The 22,370-nt window shown below is 44.6% G+C and overlaps 1 long non-coding RNA gene across 2 annotated transcripts; it reads left to right on the top strand.

The window, feature by feature from the left end:
- The first annotated feature begins 362 nt into the window (after positions 1–362).
- LOC136611690 (uncharacterized) lies at positions 363–18,384 on the top strand. 2 transcript variants are annotated; one of them, XR_010790302.1, is made up of 3 exons: positions 363–607; positions 17,267–17,420; positions 17,594–18,384. It is a non-coding gene; the product is annotated as an uncharacterized lncRNA (long non-coding RNA). The 2 variants fall into 2 exon arrangements; XR_010790303.1 differs by lacking the exon at positions 363–607 and adding an exon at positions 709–761.
- The last annotated feature ends 3,986 nt before the right edge of the window (positions 18,385–22,370 follow it).

Raw genomic sequence — 22,370 nt, 5'->3', positions numbered from 1 at the left:
CGCCACAGGTTTCTGTTACATGGTGGTGGCTTACATGGGACCTCATTTATTGCTGGTACACTGGCAGGGGGTGGGGTTCCGATAGGATACACCCCCAGGCTCCACCCCATTATGACGCGTCGAAGCTGTTGGGGGTGTTCCTGTCGCTGATGCTGTATCCTCAGTTGAGGGTTTTGTGGCTATAGTGGTTATAGCGCAGGCGCAGGGCCTAATCGCCCCACGCGACTGTTTACATCTCAAAGGAGTGACGCGGATGTCGTCACTCCCTGAAGCTCCACCCCGCAGTGACGCGCGTAGCGCTCCGCCCCGTAATGACGCTGATAATACACATCCCCGAGCCCCGCCCCACAATGACGCGCCGGAGCTAGTCGGGGCGTTTCCTCTGCGGGTGCTCCACTCCTTTAATGCTGGCCCGCGTTTGTGATTGCGGTGGCTATATACAGGCGCAGTCTTTGTTTAATCCACACACCCATGTGGGGTGTTCCGCTGCCGATTTACATATGATGACGCCCCAGTGATGTCATCAATGAGGGACGGGGGTTCCACAGGTGGGGCAGATGATCTGTAGCTGCATTCCTTGATGGACATCCTGGCACTCCAACCAGAGGCAAGTATTTTGTGGGTGTAGTTTTCTATGTCTTCTCTGATTGGTGCTAGTACATTTAGATATGATGTCTGTATGCCATTTTACTGAGCTTGACAAAGGCAATTTTATAGCCGAAACGTTGCTGTCCGTTTACTATCTGGGATATTCAATAAAGGTACGCTTTTTTTTACTCTTCTACTTGTCTCCACCTGTCCTGCAGGGCTGGGGCGGTTCCCCGGCACCTCAGTGAGTGTATTCTGCTGCTCTCAGGCTCCCCGCCCCAATCAGCTGCTGGGGCGGGAGCTCTGACAGCATTTAAACTCCTCTGTGCCTTCCAGCATTTGCCAGTGTTAGTTAGTCTTCTGCTGCACTCGTGTTTTTGGTATTGCCTGTCTCCCAGTTTTGACTATTTGCTTGACCCTGACTTCGCTGACCTCTTGTACCGCGTACCTACCTGTTGCTGACCCGGATTATCTGATTTGCCTATGTGTTTGTTTGTTCCAGTGTCTGTTTGTAGTCTGACCCTGTTCCCCCGCTTCCCTAGTGAGTCTAGGGACCATCGCCCAGTTATCGCCGTGGGGCTTAGCCTAGGGGGGGCAAGTAGGTAGGGACAGGGCTGTGGGCAGTTTTAGGGACTTTCAGTATCCTGGACCCCAGTTCCCTGACACTGAAGTTTGTAAATCTCGTGCAGCTCATATATGAAAGCTACGAATGAACATGGCTACTCAGCAAGCAGATGAAGTTTTAAAAACACATGCAGCTCATATGCGAAAACTATGTAGCAGCGTTGTGTGTGTGTGACGTGCATGTAGCAGAGCTGTGTGGTACTATAATTTCCTTTGTAACTTTAACTGTGTAATGTATAAGCCTGTAAAATTGACATATGAAATAATTCTTTATGGTGCTCTGTAATACAAGAAAAAGCACTTTTAGGCCTTGTTCACACAAAACTGCTCTATTAGAGCCATTGCTTTCTTATGATGTGTTCACATGCCCGCGTTTTACAAGCATTCAAACATGCGCACCTGCAAAAGATAGGTTTCACCATGTGGTCAAGAGGGACGACAGCAGCAGCGGGGGCCCCATTGACATATAGAGAAGATCGCGATCCTCTGCCACAGCTGTGACAGCTGTGGCTGAGGATTTCTTCATCTCCACGGTGAGTCCCCTTGTCACTGAACACTGTAACAGTCCTGAAAGAGCTGCGTTGATTGGCTGAGTGCTAAGCCAATCACTGGCAGCACTCAGCCATTCATTGAAAGACAGCTGAGCCCTGCCTGTAATTAGTCACAGTGCTCAGCCATTCAGAGGCAGGGCTCAGCGGCGGCGGCCCCATTGAAAGCAATGGAAGAACTCTGTGTTCCTTTGCTACAGCTGTCACAGCTGTGGCAGGGGATTCTTTATTCCTCGCTGAGAGTGCCATCATCACTGAACACTGTGACAGTGCTGTCACAGTGTTCAGTGATGAGGGGACTGCCCGCGGGGAATATTTACATGCAGCATGGACCTACGCAGTACACGTATGTCCTATCTTTTGCAGGTTCGTGACTTTGCACGCCTGTAAAATATGGACATGTGAAGACACCATATGAAAACAATAGTTCTAATAGATGCGTGGTTTTGTATGCACAAACACACAAATACACGCTCGTGTGAACAAGGCCTTAACATGTTTTCTATTACATTAATAAAACTATTTTTCACTTATTTTAACTTTTCTTTAATCTCCATAGAGTACTTGAGTTTTCAATTGTTTGAATGCTTATACTGTATAGTACAATACATGGTATTTCCACCGATATTCTTTTAAGACTGGTCACTGGCCCCTCTTAAACATCAGACATGCATGGCAGCTCTGAAGGCTTTTAACAACTTAACAGCACCTTGTGATCTCATCACTGGGGTGGGCAGTTGTTTGGGATCACCGAACTCTGATTGGGCCATTTAATGGGTTAACTGCCATGATCGTTATGACAAAGAAAAAATTTGCTGTGTATGGAGCGGGTTTCACTCCCAGACGCACTCCATACAGACCCCACAGCTGGAGGGCACACATATACACCTGTCAAGAAGTCAATTGGAATCCACGCCAGATTTAATTAAAATCTGCATCATGAAAAAAAAGAACTGACATGTTCATTTTAGATGCAGGTTTTTGACACACATTGTTGTAGTAGCAAGAAATGTTTAACCCCTTAGTGACCAAGCCTGTTTGCGCCTTAATGGCCAGGCCAAATTTTGCAAATCTGACACGTGTCACTTTAGCATGGAAAATGTGATTGTTCTCAGTAAGAGAAACGACGTAGTCTTGTAGATATGATACCTTTTAATGGCTAACAAAAATACATGATGTAATAATAGCGAGCTTTCGTACCAACGCAGGGGTACTTCTTCAGGCTAATGGATTGGATCTGAAGAGGCATGGATATTTATACATACTTATAACATACATACTTATGACAAGGCACAGATATGGATGTGATTGGTTCGCACTTAAAAGGAATTCTGCAACAGCAAACAAACTTTTTTTGTCTAGGCACTGATAGCGGAGTGAAAGTTTTATGGTCCCTAAATTACTGTTGGAGGGGGGGAGGTCATCAGGCTTGACTTTCTACAAGAGATACACCAACATTTTTAGCTAAGCACTGATAAGGGAGTGAAAGTTTATGGTCCCTGAATTACTGCTGATGGGGGTCTTATCTGTGCAATCAAGTCTCACACTTCCCATTCACGCATAAATCCTGGGGAATAATTTAACCCAGTATTCAGCGTGTCAAAGGTTGTTATCAATTTATATTCCCAAATTCTTCTGTGGTTTTGTGACTTGAAACCACCCTTCAATATCAAAACTCTCATATCTCCTATGTCATGTCCATGGTTAGAGAAGTGTTCGGCCACAGGTAATTCTCTTTTTCTGTGTTCAATTGTATGGCGATGAGATCTCATCCTGGCTTTCAGTTTCTGTCCTGTTTCCCCAACATAAAGACCCCCAACAGTACATTTACTGCACATGATCAGGTACACAACATTGGACGAGGAACACGTAAATGTCCCTGGGATCTTATAGTCCTGCTGTGTGTTGGGGATCCGTATCCTGTCCGTAGTCAGTATATGTGAGCAGGTCTTACAGCTCCTTACATTACAGGGATAAGTAAAAGGAAAAGGAACTTATCAGGGACCATAAACTTTCACTCCCTTATCAGTGCTTAGCTAAAAATGTTGGTGTATCTCTTGTAGAAAGTCAAGCCTGATGACCTCCCCCCCTCCAACAGTAATTTAGGGGCCATAAAACTTTCACTCCGCTATCAGTGCCTAGACAAAAAAAGTTTGTTTGCTGTTGCAGAATTCCTTTTAAGTGCAAACCAATCACATCCATATCTGTGCCTTGTCATAAGTATGTATGTTATAAGTATGTATAAATATCCATGCCTCTTCAGATCCAATCCATTAGCCTGAAGAAGTACCCCTGCGTTGGTACGAAAGCTCGCTATTATTACATCATGTATTTTTGTTAGCCATTAAAAGGTATCATATCTACAAGACTACGTCGTTTCTCTTACTGAGAACAATCACATTTTGCTCTACTGGCTAACACGGTACCAGATCTTTGTTTTCATTTTAGCATGGAAAAACACCAGAAAGGTTTTGCATATCCAAGTGAGTCTGACATTGTTTTTTCGCCACATGTTGTACTTCATTTAGGTGGAAAAAAAAGACCGATAGAATTTGTGTTTATTTATTAAAAGCGCCAAAATTGGGAAAATTTTAAAAAAATCATCATTTTTCACATTTCCAACTGCAATATCTCAAATATGTGCAAACATAATATTGAAATTTTTGCTAAGATTTATATTTCCATCCGTTTACTTTATTTTGGGCGCACATTGGAAAAATTTTCGTTTTTTTTTTAACCATTTAGGAGAAGTACAAATGTAACATTACTTTTCAGCATTTTGAGGAACACTTTGTTTTCCTACACCAATCCAAGATTGGAAAGCCTCATAGGAGTCAAAATGATAGATACCCCCACAAGTGACCCCATTTCAAAAACTACACCCTTAACGTATTCACTGAGGGGTGTCATGAGTATTTTAACCCCACAGTTTTTTTTCAGGAGTCAGTGCAATTTAGAAGAGAAAAACTAAAATTTCATATTTTTGCAAATATGTCATTTTAAAGACAGGACTTTTTTCTATAGCACACATGAAAATGAGGATTTGCACCCCAGAATGGATACCCCTGTTTGTCCCGTGCTCAGAAACATACCCATTGTGGCCCTAATCTTACGTCTGGATGCACAATGGGGCCCAAAATGAAAGGAGCAACCGGTGGCTTTCGGAAAAGAAATTTTGCTTGAAGGAGATTTAGGCCCTATTGCACACTTGTAGAGCCATTGAGTGACTAAAACGATGGAGAACGCCCACAAGTGACCCCATTTTGAAAAGTAGACCCCTTAACGAATTTATCTAGGGGTACGATGACTTTTTTGACTTCACAGTTTTTGAATGAATTTAAGCCAAGCCGAAGAAAAAAATTACGATTTTCATTTTTTTGGTAATTCTGTCATTTTAAAAGCAGTTTTTTTGTACAGCACATATATGAATGAAGACTTGCACCCCAAAATGGATACCCCTGTTTGTCCTGTGCTCAGAAACATACCCATTGTGGCCCTAGTATTACGTCTATATGCACAATGGGGCCCAAAATGAAAGGAGCAACTGGTGGCTTTCGGAACAGAAATTTTGCTTGATGGAGATTTAGTCCCCATTGCCCACTTGTAGAGCCATTGAGTGACCAAAACGATGGAGAACCCCCACAAGTGACCCCATTTTGAAAAGTAGACCCCCTAACGAATTTATCTAGGGGTATGATGACTTTTTTGACTTCACAGTTTTTGAATGAATCTAAGCCAAGCAGAAGGAAAAAATTATGATTTTCATTTTTTTGGCAATTGTGTCAATTTAAAAACTGTTTTTTTTGGACAGTGTACATAGGAATGAAGATGTTCAGCCCAAAATGGATACCCCCATTTGTCCCGTGTTCAGAAACATACCCATTGTGGCCCTAATCTACTTAAAGGAAACATAGCTAGGCCTATAATGGAAGGAGCACCCATTGGATTTCAGGGTACAACGGAATAAATTCCAGTCCCCATTGCCCACTTGTAGAGCCATTGAGCGGCCAAAACGATAGAGAACGCCCACAAATGACCCCATTTTGAAAACTAGACCCCTTAACAAATTCATCTAGGGGTGTACTGCATATTTTGACCCCAAAGTATTTGAATGAATCTAAGCAAAGCAAAAGGAAAAAATTACGATTTTCATTTGTTTGGCAATTTTGTCAGTTTAAAAACAGTTTTTTTTGTACAGTGTACATAGGAATGAAGACGTTCACCCCCAAATGGATACCCCCATTTGTCCCGTGTTCAGAAACATACCCATTGTGGCCTTAATCTATTTACAGGACACATGGCTAGGCCCATAATGGAGGGAATGCCCGCTGGATTTCAGGGCAGAACTGAATAAATTTCAGGCCCCATTGCCCAAAAATAATCCCCCACCCCCACCCACCCCCGCCATCCCCATATTTTTGGCATTCCCTAAATATTAGATAAAGGTAATAATATAAACTGCGTTTTATGTCCGAAGACAGGGGTAATTACGGAGTCTGCTTTGGATGGGCACATGGGGCAAGAAAACCGGGTATCCCCCCCTCCTCTCATGTATTTTTGGGGGTATTTCGTAACCTCAGCGGCGGGTATAGGGTGTAAAAAGTGGCGCTCTGTGAGGCTTTGTAATTTTGCTGCGGTGCGGCGGTCTCACAGAGAAGGCGCTCAACAAGCTGCTCCTCGAACTGCAGGAAGGCGAACGTTCCCGGGGCTTCTCGTAAATTACGTATTACAGGTAGCGGTCTGAATAACGCCGGGCTCACGTAGCCGTAGGCGGAATCTGCTTGCGGAGGCCCGCAGCGGATCCCAGCTGTGACCCTGCGTACGGCCGCGTAATGTACTGCGCATAACTGCCTACTCACACAAGCGGTTTTTTTGTTTATATTTCCCGTGCCGTCACTTAGAGATGACCCGGGCACCCGCAGCCCGTACACAATGTGTTTGCATATGGGCTGCGGGTATATCCACGGTCATAGAGCACAATGGGCTCTAGGTCGCGGATATACGCGGTAAAATATAGCATGCCGTGTTCTGTTTCTTCGAGTGGATTACGTAATTCCGACCCGCTAATTGGGGGCTATTGTGTAATCCAATGCATGCGATTGATCCGTGGATTACCGCTTATCAAGCGCATGCAGAACCTGTAATTCCTCTCCGGTCATGTGTGACCGGCCTAATGTTAGTTCGCTACTTTATCACGTGACCGGGGACCGCTCAACGAGGCCACAGGTCACTGCTCCAATCACTCAGCGACCGTTGGTCGCTGGGAGCAAGGAGATTTTAAATTTCATGGGCTCCCCGGCTCCTGCGAATGTGTCTGGCACATACCCAGTAGCTGGCAGGATCCATGGACGATAATCGCATCTGGATTCAAATGCGGAAGCCTCCGAGAAGATGTTTCATCTCCTCTCACCGATCGCATCGGTGAGGGGAGATGAAACTGCCACTTTTAAAAGAACTTTTACGTGATCGCCATTATGCATTGGATAACGGTGATCCCGTGACCAGTAACTGCATACCGCGGCTCCCCGTGGCATCTCCAAGCTCTTGGCTACCTTTGGTAGCCAGCAGCAGGGAGATTTTAAATTTCTTGGGCAATCTTTCACTTTTGCGCATGCGTCCGCCATCATGCTGACGGGCGCATGCGCCGAAGCTGGGGTAAGGTCCACGGATCAACATCCCACCAGGGAACAAATCTAGGACCTTGGGTACGTAATTTCATCCCCCCCTTACAGATACAATCCGTAAGGGGAGATGAAACTTTAAGTTTTTAAACTTTTTTTAACTTTTAACTTTTTTTTTTTTTACTTTTTAACTTTATATGATCACCGTTATCTGATGGATAACGGTGATCATATGACTGGAAACCGCATACAGCAGTCCCCAGTCATATCTCCCTGCACTCGGCTAACTGTGACAGCCGGGTGCAGGGAGATTTTGAATTTGCCGGGCTCGCCGGCTTCTGCGCATGCGCGCCACAGGGGCCAGCGGGGGGTCCCGACACCGGCCGGAGGACATCGGCGGACCTGAGGTGAGTATTTTCACCTCCCCTCATGGATCCAATCCATGAGGGGAGGTGAAACTTTTCTTTTTTTACACTTTTTTTCACTTTTTCGCGATCGCCGTTATCCATTGGATAACAACGATCGCGGTAATAGGGACCGCTCACCGTGGTCCCCGCTGACACCTCCTACAGGCTACCTACAGGAGCCAGGAGATTTTAAATTTCCCACGCCGCCGGGCCTTCGGGCATGCGCAGAAGGACGGCTACGGGGCCCGAAGCATCGGGACAGCGGGGAGCCGTGCTGCGGACCTCAGTGAGTAATTTCAGCTGCTCCGATGGTTCCGATCTATCAGAGCAGCTGAATCTTTAACTTTTATTGCAGTTTTATTTACTTTTTTGCGATCGGCGTTGATCGCAATGCCGGGGGGGGGGGGGGGGGTCCGAACAGCCCGGGATGACAGCTCCATGCTGTCAGCTACCTGCGGACACCGACAGCATGGAGCTGTCACGTCCACAGCCCGAGGGGCTCTATTCTCTGCAGGACACATGTTTTTACGTCCTCAGAGAATAAAGCCCACTTCGGGAGGACGTAAAAACACTATGGGCTGGTCGTTAAGGGGTTAACATGCCTTCACCCCCAGTGACCCAGCACTTCAGCTGTGCAGGCCTCCTGGTCTATGTTTTGGAACAGCCACCACCTAACAAATGCAGCCAATCAGAGGTTACAGTGGTCACATTCATTCTTCTGGCATAACTACTCAGATGCTGGGAGCTATGATGCCAGGAGAACAACACCTGAACGCTGCAGCCTCTGAGTGGCAGCAATGGTCAGCTGGTAGCCATTCCAAAACAAACACTGGGAATGAGGACAGTTAAGTATGATACTATTAGTATTTGAATCTCTTTTTAAAAAATGATATAACACCAATACAACCTCTTAAGGACTCAGTCAGCTGAAATTTTTTTTGCGCTCGCTTATATGTGCACAAAACAGCGTGTCAACGGATTTGCAAAGAAAAGTGCGACCGAACCTCTGTGACCATTGCTTTCAATGCGGCCCGGCATTGAAAGCAATTGGATGCAGGCAACCCACGCAGTGATTTGGGTGGAAGGGTTTAAATATAAGCCTTTAAAAATGCTTGTCTGACTTTGCCCTAACTTTACAGCACTTTATATTTGTATACTAAATAGATTATATTAAGAGACTAGCTGATATACCCGTCTTCGCCCGAGTTAATTTGGTACTGGTGTTTATCTGGTATTCACACGGAAAATCTTATGAAGTCGTCGTTACTTTAGACCAAAGAAAAAAATATGTTCACCATTTTGCATGGTTCTTTGCGTTACCCAGGAAACACCATGTGGAGGTAACCATGCAACGTTTCCTTTATATAAAATGACATCAGGAAGTGAGAAAATTAGATTATGTACATAAAATTTGGATGCTAATTCTTTTGCACTAGAATTGAATAATCGAGTTGGGACACATTAACTTTTCCTATTTATGACATAATCAATGCTCGTGCCAAATTTCAAGTTTCTATGACATCGGGAAGTGAGAGAATTAGATTACGTACGTAAAATTTGGACACTAATTCTTTTGCGCTTAGAATTTAATAATCGAGTAGGGACCCATTAGATTTTCTGATTTATGACATCATCAATGTTCGTGCCAAATTTCAAGTTTCTATAACATCGGGAAGAGAGAGAATTAGATTACGTACGTAAAATTTGGACACTAATTCTTTTGCGCTTAGAATTTAATAATCGAGTAGGGACCCATTAGATTTTCTGATTTATGACATCATCAATATTCGTGCCAAATTTCAAGTTTCTATAACATCGGGAAGAGAGAGAATTAGATTACGTACGTAAAATTTGGACACTAATTCTTTTGCGCTTAGAATTTAATAATCGAGTAGGGACCCATTAGATTTTCTGATTTATGACATCATCAATGTTCGTGCCAAATTTCAAGTTTCTATAACATCGGGAAGTGAGAGAATTAGATTACGTATGTAAAATTTGGACACTAATTCTTTTGCGCTTAGAATTTAATAATCGAGTAGGGACCCATTAGATTTTCTGATTTATGACATCATCAATGTTCGTGTCAAATTTCAAGTTTCTATAACATCGGGAAGAGAGAGAATTAGATTACGTATGTAAAATTTGGACACTAATTCTTTTGCGCTTAGAATTTAATAATCGAGTAGGGACCCATTAGATTTTCTGATTTATGACATCATCAATATTCGTGCCAAATTTCAAGTTTCTATAACATCGGGAAGAGAGAGAATTAGATTACGTACGTAAAATTTGGACACTAATTCTTTTGCGCTTAGAATTTAATAATCGAGTAGGGACTCATTAGATTTTCTGATTTATGACATCATCAATGTTCGTGCCAAATTTCAAGTTTTTATAACATTGTGAAGTGAGAGAATTAGATTCCGCACGTAAAATATGGACGCTGGTTGTTTTGTGCTAGAATTGAATAATCGAGTTGGGACCCATTAGCTTTTCCTATTCATGACATAATCAATGCTTGTGCCAAATTTCAAGTTTCTATGACATCGGGAAGTGAGAGAATTAGATTACGTACGTAAAATTTGGATGCTAATTCTTTTGTGCTAGTATTGAATAATCGAGTTGGGACCCCTTTACTTTTCATATTTTGGACATAATCTATGCTCGTGCCAAATTTTATGTTTCTATGACATCGGGAAGTGAGAGAATTAGATTACGTACGTAAAATTTGCTCGGACGAGCATGTTCGCTCAACTCTAATTATATTCTTTATATTTGGTCTTTTTGAACATGTTGTTTTAATATAAAGATATAAAAATGTTATTTCATCTAGGTGTTATTTGTTTTATTATCACTTGCAACATAAACCATCATAAAGTGAACATTAACCCTTTGCAATTCAATTTTGCATTCAGGGTTTCCTAGGGAGCTTTCTCTTTCTGCCATTATACAATGGCGCCATCTGCTGGCTAGAGCCAGTACTGCGGTATGTGACATGCTGGAGAGGCCCCCGACATCAGAGTGGCTAGTAATCTACAGTAAGAATACCCTGCCGGACGTCTTCCGACATCGGAGCTGTACAGCCTTCAATCAGAATGTCTTTAGACGTCAGACAGTGGGTTGGAAAGGGTTAATTTATCATTTTTAGGGTTCTGTTGCCTTTTAAATATTTAATAATATTATCTCCTAGTATTGCTCTTATTCAGCCCTTTGACATTGGGAAGTATTCATATATTGTGCTCTTCTAGTTCATGAAATACCATTTAATGAACTTGCAAATGCAGATTTTAATGCTCACTACTTAGGCCTCTGCAGATTATATATGAGAATCTCAGCAGCATATAATGTTCCATGGTAGTTAGTTGTGATTACAGCTGCTTATACCATTTTTGTAAACACATCTTTAAATTTAACCCCTTAGTGACCAAGCCTGTTTGCGCCTTAATGACCAGGCCAAATTTTGCAAATCTGACACGTGTCAATTTAACATGGAAAAACACCAGAAAGGTTTTGCATATCCAAGCGATTCTGACATTGTTTTTTCGCCACATGTTGTGCTTCATTTAGACGGAAAAAATAGACCGATAGAAATTGTGTTTATTTATTAAAAGCGCCAAAATTGGGAAAATTTTGAAAAAATCGTCATTTTTTCACATTTCCAACTGCAATATCTTAAATATGTGCAAACATAATATAGAAATTTTTGCTAAGATTTATATTTCCACCCGTTTACTTTATTTTGGGCGCACATTGGAAAAACTTTCGTTTTTTTTTAAACTATTTAGGAGACGTACAAATTTAACATTACTTTTTAGCATTTTGAGGAACACTTTGTTTTCCTATACCAAGCCGAGATTGGAAAGGCTCATGAGTGTCAGAATAATAGATACCCCCCCCAAATGACCTCATTTTAAAAACTACACCCCTTAATGTATTCACTGAGGGGTGTCATGAGTATTTTGACCCCACAGTTTTTTTTCAGGAATTAATTCAATTTAGAGGAGAAAAAGTAAAATTTCATATTTTTGCAAATCTGTCATTTTAAAGACATATTTTTTTCCTATAGTTTACATGAAAATCAGGATTTACACCCCAAAATGGATACCCCTATTTCTCCCGTGTTCAGAAATATACCCATTGTGGCCCTATTGTTATATCTGAGTCCACAACGGGGCCCAAAATGAAAGGAGTAGTCAGTGTCTTTCAAAACAGAAATTTTGCTTGAAGTCCTTTTAGGCCCCATAGCACACATGTAGAGTTCTTGAGCGCCCAAAACCATAGAAAACCCCCACAAATGACCCCATTTTGAAAACTAGACCCCTTAAGGAATTTATCTAGGGGTGTACTGCATATTTTGACCCCACAGTTTTTGAATGAATTCAAACCAAGCAAAAGGAAAAAATTGTGATTTTCGTTTTTTCGGCAATTCTGTCATTTTAAAAATAGCTTTTTTTGTACAGCACACATATGAAGGAAGACTTGCACCCAAAAATGGATACCCCTGTTTGTCCCGTGTTCAGAGACATACCCATTGTGGCCCTAATCTTATGTCTGGATACACAACAGAGCCCAAAATGAAAGGAGCGACCGGTGGCTTTCGGAACACAAATTTTGCTTGAAGTCCTTTTAGGCCCCATTGCCCACTTGTAGAGTTCTTGAGCGCCAAAACCATAGAGAACCCCCACAAATGACCCCATTTTGAAAACTAGACTCCTTAACGAATTTATCTAGGGGTGTACTGCGCATTTTGACCCCACAGTTTTTGAATAAATTCAAGCAAAGCAAAAGGAAAAAATTTGGATTTTTGTTTTTTTGGCAATTCTGTCATTTTAAAAAAAGCTTTTTTTGTACAGCACACATATGAAGGAAGACTTACACCCCAAAATGGATACCCCTGTTTGTGCTGTTTTCAGAAATATACCCATTGTGGCCCTAATCTTATGTCCGCATGCACAACGGGGCCCAAAATAAAAGGAGTAATTGGTGGCTTTCAGAACATAGATTTTGCTTGAAGTCCTTTTAGGCCCCATTGCCCACTTGTAGAGTTCTTGAGCGCCCAAAACCATATAGAACCCCCACAAATGACCCCATTTTGAAAACTAGACCCCTTAACGAATTTATCTAGGGATGTACTGCATATTTTGACCCCACAGTTTTTGAATAAATTTAAGCAAAGCAAAAGGAAAAAAATAGGATTTTCATTTTTTGGGCTATTGTGTCAATTTAAAAACAGTTTTTTTTGTACAGCACACATATAAATGAAGGCTTTCACCCCAAAATGGATACCCCTGTTTGTCCCGTGTTCAGAAACATACCCATTGTGGCCCTAATAGACTTACAGGACCCATGGCTAGGCCTACAATGAAAGGAATACCCGTTGGATTTCAGGGTACCACTGAATAAATTTCAGGCCCCATTGCCCACTTATAGAGCCATTGAGCGGCCAAAACTATAAAGAACCCCCTCAAATGACCCCATTTTGAAAACTAGACCCCTTAACGAATTCATCTAGGGGTGTACGGCGTATTTTGACCCCACAGTATTTGAATGAATCTAAGCAAAGCAGAAGGAAAAAGTTACGATTTTCAATTTTTTTGGCAATTTTTTCAATTTAAAAACAGTTTTTTTGTACAGTGCACATAGGAATGAAGACGTTCACCCCAAAATGGATACCCCCGTTTGTCCCGAGTTCAGAAACATACCCATTGTGGCCCTAATCTACTTACAGGACGCATGGCAAGGCCTATAAAGGACGGAACACCTGTTGGATTTTAGGGCACAACTGAATAAATTCCAGGCCCCATTGCTTATTTGTACAGAATAAAGATTGACTCCCTAAAAATTCCCCCCCTTCCCCTCCGCGCCCTTTTTGGCGTTCGCAAATCTTAGATAAAAGTAAAAATGTGAACTGTGTAGTATTTCCGAAGACAGGGGTAATTACGGAGGCTGGTTGGAATGGGCCCATGGGGCAATAAAACCGGGTATCCCCCCCCCTCCTCTCATGCTTTTTGGGGGTATTTCATGACCTCAGTGGCGGGTATGGGGTGTAAAAAGTGGCGTTCCGTGAGTCTCCATAAGCTTGATGAGGTGCGGCGGTCTCACACAGAAGGCGCTCAACAAGGTGCTCCTGGAACTGCAGGAAAGCGAGCGTTCCCGGGGCTTCTTGTAAAATACGTATCACAGGTAGCGGTCTGAATAACGCCGGGCTCACGCGGGTGCAGGCGGAATCCGCTTGCGGAGGCCCACAGCGGATCCCATCTGTGAGCTCGGCTGTGACCCTGCGTACGGCTGCGTAATGTACTGCGCATAACTGCGTACTCACACAGGCGGTCATGCACAGTACACCTTTGTTTGTATTTCCCGCACCATCGCTTAGCGATGACGCGGGTACCCGCAGCCCGTATACAATGTAGTTGCGTATGGGCTGCGGGTATATCCGCGACCACGGAGCACAATGGGCTCTATGTTGCCGATATCCGCAGTAAAATAGAACCTGCTGCGTTCTCTTTTCTGCGAGTGGATTACGCAATTCCGACCCGCTAATGTGAGCGGAATTGTGTAATCCAATGCGATTGATCTGCGTATTACCACGGATCAGACGCATGCGGAATCCGTCATTCCTATCCGGTCATGTGAGACCGGCCTAAGGTAGATCGCTACCTTTTTATCACGTGACCGGGGACGGCTCAACGAGGCCCCTGGTCACTGCTCCAGGCTCTCTGTGACCGTTGGTCGCTGGGAGCAAGGAGATTTTAAATTTCCTGGGCTCCCTGACTCCTGCGCATGTGTCCGGCTTTTTGCCGGCAATCGCATGTGCAGAATCCTGGAAGGTCCACGGAGGAAGATCGCGTCGGGATTCAAATACGCAGGCCTCTGGTAAAAAGATTCATCTCCTCTCACCGATCGCATCAGTGAGGGGAGATGAAACTTCAAATTTTTTTTTTTACTTTTACGTGATCGCCATTATTGGATAATGGCGAACACGTGACCAGGAACCGCTCACCGCGGACCCCCATTAAATCTCCATGCTCTTGGCTACGTTTTGTAGCCAGGAGCAGGGAGAATTTAAATTATCCTGGCAATCCACAGCTTTTGCGCATGCGCCCGCCATTTTGGCGACGGGCGCGTGTGCAGAAGCTGTGGTAAGGTCCGCGGATAAATCTGGGGGCCTTAGGTACGTACTTTCATCCTCCCTCACGGATATGATCCATGAGGGGAGATGAAACGTACGCTTTTTAAACTTTTAAAAACTTTTTTTTACTTTTTTTTTTTTTAACTTTTTTACACTTTTTTCTCACTTTACATGATCACTGTCATCCATTGGATGACAGTGATCATGTCCCCGGTATAATCTCTCTGCTCCTAGCTACACATGGCAGCCAGAAGCAGAGAGATTTTAAATTTCCCGGGGCTCGAGCCCGTCTGTTCACGCGCCCGATGTCAATCATCGGGCGCGCATGCGCAGACGGGGATTCGGGTCCCGGGACATCGGGACACCGCTGAGGACTGGGGGTGAGTATTTTCACCTCCCCTCATGGATCCGATCCATGAGGGGAGGTGAAACTGACTTTTTTAAAACTTTTTTTTAACTTTTTCGCGATCGCCGCTAACCATTGGATAACGGCGATCGCGGTACCGGGGACCGCTCACCGCAGTCCCCGCTGACATCTCCTGCCTCCCGGCTACCTACAGGAGCCGGGAGCCAGGAGATTTTAAATCTCCCGCGCCGCCGGGCCTTCTGCGCATGCGGCTGACGTAATGCCGCCTGGCGCGCATGCGCAGAAGACCGGCTTCGGGCCCCGGAGCGGCAGGAGAGCGGGGAGCAGCGTGCCAGACCTCGGTGAGTAATTTCAGCTGCTCCGATGGATCCGATCCATCAGAGCAGCTGAATCTTTAACTTTTATGTCCTTTTATTTACTTTTTTTGCGATCGGCGCTATCCATTGCATAGCGCCGATCGCAATGCCGGGGGGGGGCTCCGAACAGCCCGGGATGACAGCTCCATGCTGTCAGCTACCTGCGGACACCGACAGCATGGAGCTGTCACGTCCACAGCCCGAGGGGCACTATTCTCTGCAGGAAGCATGTTTTTACGTCCTCAGAGAATAGAGCCCACTTCGGGAGGACGTAAAAACACTATGGGCTGGTCGTTAAGGGGTTAAGAAGTTTGAAATTTTGAAGTCCAACTGTGAGACAGCAAGTACACATGAAATGCTAAGTAGTGGCTCTATTCTTATAAATATACCCTGTGTATAATCAATGGCATCTCCACAGGAATAGAAGGAGCTTAAACCCTTAAGGATGTGGCCTATTTTGGCCCAAAGGACGGAACAATTTGTGGGGGATTTTCATTGGCACTTTTCAAAAGCCAAACCTTTTTTATTTTTCATTGACACGGCCATGTGAGGGCTTCTTTTTTGCGTGTCAAACTGTAGTTTATATTAGCACTATTTTTGTGTACATTTCGCATTCCGGATTCCGCACATTCAATTTTGCCCATAGGGAATCATTGGCCCATCCGCAGTCAGTTAAATTGAATTTTGCACCTACGGATGACATTTTAATTGATTTGCGTTTTTCATGCGTGGGAAAAAAAACGCAGCGTGCTCCATTTTAGTGTAGATTCCGCGTGGATCGTCCCTATTGATCTCTATGGGTGCAGATATCCACAGTTCATCCGCAATTACATTTGCAGATGCACTGTGGATTTGTAGGTGGGGAAAAGCCTGGGAGGTGTGTGAAAGAACTGGGAGGTGAGGAAATAGTAGAAAAATAACAACAGCAGCAGCTATTTTGGAGAGAGATTTGCCAAAGCTTTTGTGAAAGAATGTGTAACACAGGGAAGCTGGTCCCTCTCATGGAAGATTATCCATGTATATGGAACCCTGAGCAGTACAAGAACAAAAATAAGAGGGAACTTGCCTGGGAAGAACTGGCCCTGCTGCTTCACAATGCAGATTGGAGATCTGCAACCACAGACAAAAGAAAAAATATTTGTAAGTAATTTATTCCCCTCTTCTAACAAGCATGTGCTTGTGCGTGCCTGCGTGTGTGTGCGCAAATATGTGCATGATTGAATGCATGTTTGCCTGTGTGCATGTAGGGTTGTGTGTACGCACAATGCACGTGTATTTGATTAAGTGCTGCATTGCAGGAAGTTTACAATGTTGCATGCCGACACGCGTGTTCGTGCTGCATGCATGGATGCTTGTTGGTGCTGTGGCTGTTGGTGCTTGCGCTCATGCATGTGTGGACTTATGGTTCTGCTGAAGCATTCGTGCAGGCAGGTGTGCTGCATGTCTGCATAGATGCATGGCTGTACTGCTGCATGCATGGACACATGGTTGCACAGATGCAAGCATGTGTACATGCTTGCAATGCATGAATGTTTGCTTGCAGTTTTGGAAGCTTTATGATATGTAGTTTAATAGGTAAGAAATAATTATTTTTCTTTTTCACCGTAATCTCTGTTGCAGTGGACAAATTAAGGGAGAGGTGGAGGAGCGCCAAAGATCAGTGGCGTAAGGAGCATTTTGCAGTCCAGAAAAGTGGTGATGTTGGGAAGCAAAAAAGGCAATATGTCCACTACACGGCGTTGTCCTACCTGTCGCGCACAGTAGAGATGCGACTGTAAGTAAACAGTAGCACTGACACATATCCAAAAAGAGGGATGTTTTAGACGGGAGGATTATCGCTATTGTTGTTCACGCTACAGGGCTGTGGTTTATGGAACGCTGATTGTCCCATGTAAAATCAGGATTTTGATATCTTTATTTCATAATTTTTTTATGTCTTCTCCACAGATCAAGCGATAACTTGCAAAGTGTGGCGAGACCGTCAATAGATAACAGCCCCTTACCGGGATCTATAGACTTTCCAACCACACCGTTATCGGAGGATGCGGGGGAGCAGCAACCGGAGGAAAGTAGCAGGTCTACTGCAAGCAGATGAAGGGGCAGGCCCTTGGCCGCAGAGTCTGCCGCAGTCGCCGCAGCTGCTAGGGTGGAGTCGGCAAGCGATAAAAGAAAAATATAACTTGAGGTGCTGGAGATGGTCCAAAAAATGAATCAACCACTAGATCCAATAGATGCCTATGGTCAATTTGTTTCCTCCTCTCTATGGGCAATGGCTGATGAGCTGAGGCTGAGCACCCAGGAGTAGTTGTCGTACCTCCTACAAATGTTCACTGCCAAACTTGCCATTTGAGCTGCATTTGCACATTGACCAATTCAGGTAGCGTCAAATGCAGCGCCATGCAGCTGCGGCGCAGCCTCCTCCACCACCACTCAGACCTCCACAAGCACCTATTTATGGGCGGCACCATTAACAAAATTTCTCCTATGGCCAGCAAGGCCCAGAACAGGCAGGCCCCAGTACATGGCCCTCCACCCTCACACATTTTGGCAGGGCCAGTCACGTGCCTTCAGAGTGGACCCACGAATTGCCATTCACCACTCGGGAGCACAGCAGTACTGAGGGTGAGCAACAAAACTATAACTTGTGATTTTTTTAATTTTAATTTTGTTTACAAGTTTGGAGCAAATGTTTGTAACTGAAAAATGCTTTAACCCTTTAAATAAAAAAAAATCGTTCTATTGAAAGGAATATTTTACAAAATAAAAAATATCTAAGATTCCGGTTTCCCCTTTTTTTTACCATACCCTTGAATGTTTTTAACTGTTAAATTTCACATTGTGTTTGCTTGGCTGTATTTTAGTGTTATCCCTTGAAAAACTATTGATGGTACATCATCAATTTAGGCAATGAATCGTTTTCTCGTGGAATACCACAATTAACTCCCCATTCAGAGGCAGAACATTTCTTTGCGGGTGCGGATTTTGTAGATCCCGCCTCCACAAAATGATGTCTCTGCTTGGCCAGCCAGCGATTGCAGCTACCAAAGTAAATCAATGGAGCACTCGCTGTGACAATGGTGTGCCATAGAATGACTGTCAGCTGCATCGTACACAATAACAAAATATGTAAATATAAAAAAAGACAAAGAAGCAGCTTTTCATGAAAGGTTTTTTTTATTTTACAATGCATAAATATTAGAGATGAGCGAGCATACTCGTCCGAGCTTGATGCTCGTTCGAGTATTGGGGTGCTCGAGATGCTCGTTACTCGAGATGAGCACCACGCGGTACTCGTCTCGATTAAACGAGCACTGACCATTGAATTCAATGCAGCCGGCAATACAGCCGGCTCCATTGAAAGCAATGGGCTGCCGGCGAACGCGGGATGAATTGTCGGGAAGGGCTTAAATATATAAGCCCTTCCCTGCAATTCATCCAGAAATGTGTAAAAATAAAAAAAATATATACTCACCTTGTCCCGACAGACGGAGTTCAGCGCGGCCGTCCTGCAGTGGGTGTGAAGGTGGTGTGAGTCAGACAAGCCCCTGATTGGCTCAGGGCTGAGCCAATCAGAGGCAGATCTCACTCACACCCATTCATGAATTCATGAATGGGTGAGTGAGTGTTGCCTCTGATTGGCTCAGCGCAGCTCTCAGCTGAATGACAGCAGTTCAGCACCACAGTGCAGGGGACAGCAGGAGAAGACGCGGCTGTGCCCCGGCAGCTGAAGGGAGGTGAGTATCTATTTTTTTTGTTTTTTAAATCACTTTTAATTCATTTCCAGGGAATGGCTTATATGTAAAGCCCTTCCCTGAAAAAGAATTCAGGTGTGCCAGCGGACCATTGTCTTCAATGGAGTCGCCGGCAGCAGCAGTGGCTCCATTGAAGAGAATGCCTGCATTTTTATTCTTTTTTACACTAAAATCTTTCTTTTTCAGGTAAGGGCTTATATTTTTAAGCCCTTCCCGAAAATTCATTCCGCGCTCGCTGGCAGCCCATTGCTTTCCATGGAGCTGGCTGTATGGCCGGCTCCATTGAATTCAATGGGCAAACATCGTTCTTCTCTGCCACAGCTGTTACAGCTGTGGCAGAAGAGAACGATCGTTATGCTGACAGTGGGGGGCAGGGGGGGGTGTCTCACTCTTTCCACTATTGCGGCTTAATAGTGAGACCTCGGAGCCCGAAATGCAGCCCTGCATGTTGCTCCTCGCCTGCCCTATCCATTTCTGTGTTTTTTACATGACTTTGGTGATTTGCTAAGATTTTCACAAATGAAAACCTTAGCGGAGCACCAGTCATATACAAAAATGCTTGAGTCGCCCATTGACTTCAATGGGGTTCGTTACTCGAAATGAACTCTCGAGCATCACTGAAAGTTCGACTCGAGTAACGAGCACCCGAGCATTTTGGTGCTCGCTCATCTCTAGTAAATATCTTCCCATACTATTGCAAGTTAAAAATGAGGTATTGGTTCATAATATGGCCAAAGTCACCTAAATGACATTAGTTATGACAGCCACCTTTGATCACATTACTTGAGTTCGCAACCCACGTCTAGGGTCCTCATTATCTTCGAGTCCCTAACTAAAACAAAAAAACACACTAACTAAAAAAAAATGGGGCCGGGAAAAAAAAACCAACTTCACGGTTTGGAAAGCACTGATCCTCAGGCTCAACGAATAGAGGCCAGCTGCCACGGAACTGCTCCCTCTGGACTGAGGAAATAGTCTGTAACCTGGTCTCTAATCCGAAGGCCCGAAGATGCAGGCCTTATTGCTTGGTTCTGGTCATCAGCAATTGAAGATGTGGGCAGTTGACATCCGCAAACGTCCAACCAGCATCGTTGCTCCAGCAAGAATTATGCAGGACCACGGCGGCTTTAACCACTGAGCACGCATTTGAATTGTTCCCAGGAACACTCTCCATTTACTGGAGAGAATTCCGAAGGCACATTCAATGAAACGCTGAGCACGCGTGAGTTGGTAGTTAAAGACTCTCCTTCTGGTGTCCAACCCTCTGCGAAGAAATGGGCGCAGTATGTGGGTTGACAGTCCAAGGCCCTCATCCGCGACATGCATGAATGGGGCAGTTGGACCTGAAGAACCAGGTAGCAACCATGGCTCTGGCACGGCCAGCTGGTTGACAAGAAGCCACCGGCCCATTCTGGAAGCCCTGAAGATGCAAGCATCAGCAGAGCTTCCATAGGCCCCGATATCCACCATTATGAATCGGTAGTCGCTGTCGGCGACTGCCATCAGGACTACTGAGCAAAAATGTTTTGTAATTGAAATATTGGGACCCTGAGCGCGGTGGCTTCTTAACACGGATGTGTTTCCCATCCAGGGCCCCGATGCAGTTCGGAAACTGCGCTGCATTCTCAAAACCGGCAGCAATAGCAAGCTACTGCTGCTCGCTGGGAGGCGGTATAGGACCTGCTTTTAGCTGCTCCCAGATAATATTGCATGTGCTGGTGACGATTCGTGCAATTGTGCAGTGTTCAAGCAAGAACTGGAAATGCAAGGAAGCGAAAGAATTGCCCGTGGCCAGAAATCTGTAACAAGAAGGAAGACAATATTTTAGGCATGCCTAAACAGCAAAACGATTAAGCATTTAAGATAACAAAGTATAAATTGGCATCGTAGTGGTAAGAAAGCTAAGGATAGCCAGCTGCGGCCATGCAGCTAAGCATGCCTAGCTGCAATGCTACAACTAAGCATGGCCAGCTGCGGCCACACAAATATATTGCAGAGGGGACGAGAAATAGACCAACACATAATTCAAATCAAAATACTTTCAGATAGCACAAAGTGGGGAAAAATTGTAAAAAAAAACCAAAAACAGACATATTAAGCAAAATTTGATCTTACCGGAGAGTCACAAGCAAACGCTTCTCTGCAGTGATAGACCTCCGCATTTTCGTGTCCTGATGCATGAGCTGGGGATGCAGTAGATCCAAAAGTCTGTCAAAACCTGATACTTACATCCGGCAGAAAGCTGCAAACTTCTTGTCATGCTGACGTAACTGGCCATACAGTGTTGCAAAGTGCCCCTTTTCAGGGCGCTGTTGCACTATGAAGTGCACCCAAAAGCGCCGTTTTTTGCATGCTGGCACCAAGTCTTGCTGCTCCCCCTCCTCCTCCTCTGTAGCTGAACCATCCTCCACAAATGTGGAATAGAGCAGCCAGGCAAGCTGAACTTTTTTAGCAATGGCTGTGAGAGCCATCCTTCTCTGTTCAATGCTGGAAGAAAAGTAAAATGGCTGCTGAGTGTTGGCTGGTGGGCTGGACATTGATTTTGGGTTTGGCTAGGGGTTGGACTTCTTCTGCGTTTTTTTTCACGCGTGGATTTCCTAAAATGCATCCGCATACATCAGCGCGTGAAAAAATCTGCAATCTGCGCTCTCCTGCAGGCAAAAAAACCCGATTTAAATACTATTTTAAAGCACAACTGCTGGGGAAATCCACAGCATAAGGCCGCCTGCAGATGGCCGGGTCAGATCCGGCAGCGAGAATTCTCGCTGCGGGACATGACCCGAGTGCCTGCAGAGAGCAGCGTGTACTCACCCGCGCCCCGCAACTCCAGATCTTTCATGTGCCAGCTGCCAGGCAGCCGGCGTATGCGCAGACTGGAGCCGGCGGCGGGTGAGTGCGAGCTCCGCACAGAAATAGAACATGCTGCGGCCGTCTGCATGGGATTGTGATTGTTAATGCAATCCTATGCAGGC

The sequence above is a fragment of the Eleutherodactylus coqui genome, chromosome 1 (assembly GCF_035609145.1).
Source record: "Eleutherodactylus coqui strain aEleCoq1 chromosome 1, aEleCoq1.hap1, whole genome shotgun sequence".
NCBI classification, from domain to species: domain Eukaryota; kingdom Metazoa; phylum Chordata; class Amphibia; order Anura; family Eleutherodactylidae; genus Eleutherodactylus; species Eleutherodactylus coqui.
The sequence above is the reverse complement of the archived record's forward strand: the minus strand, read 5'-3'. Positions and strand labels throughout refer to the sequence as shown.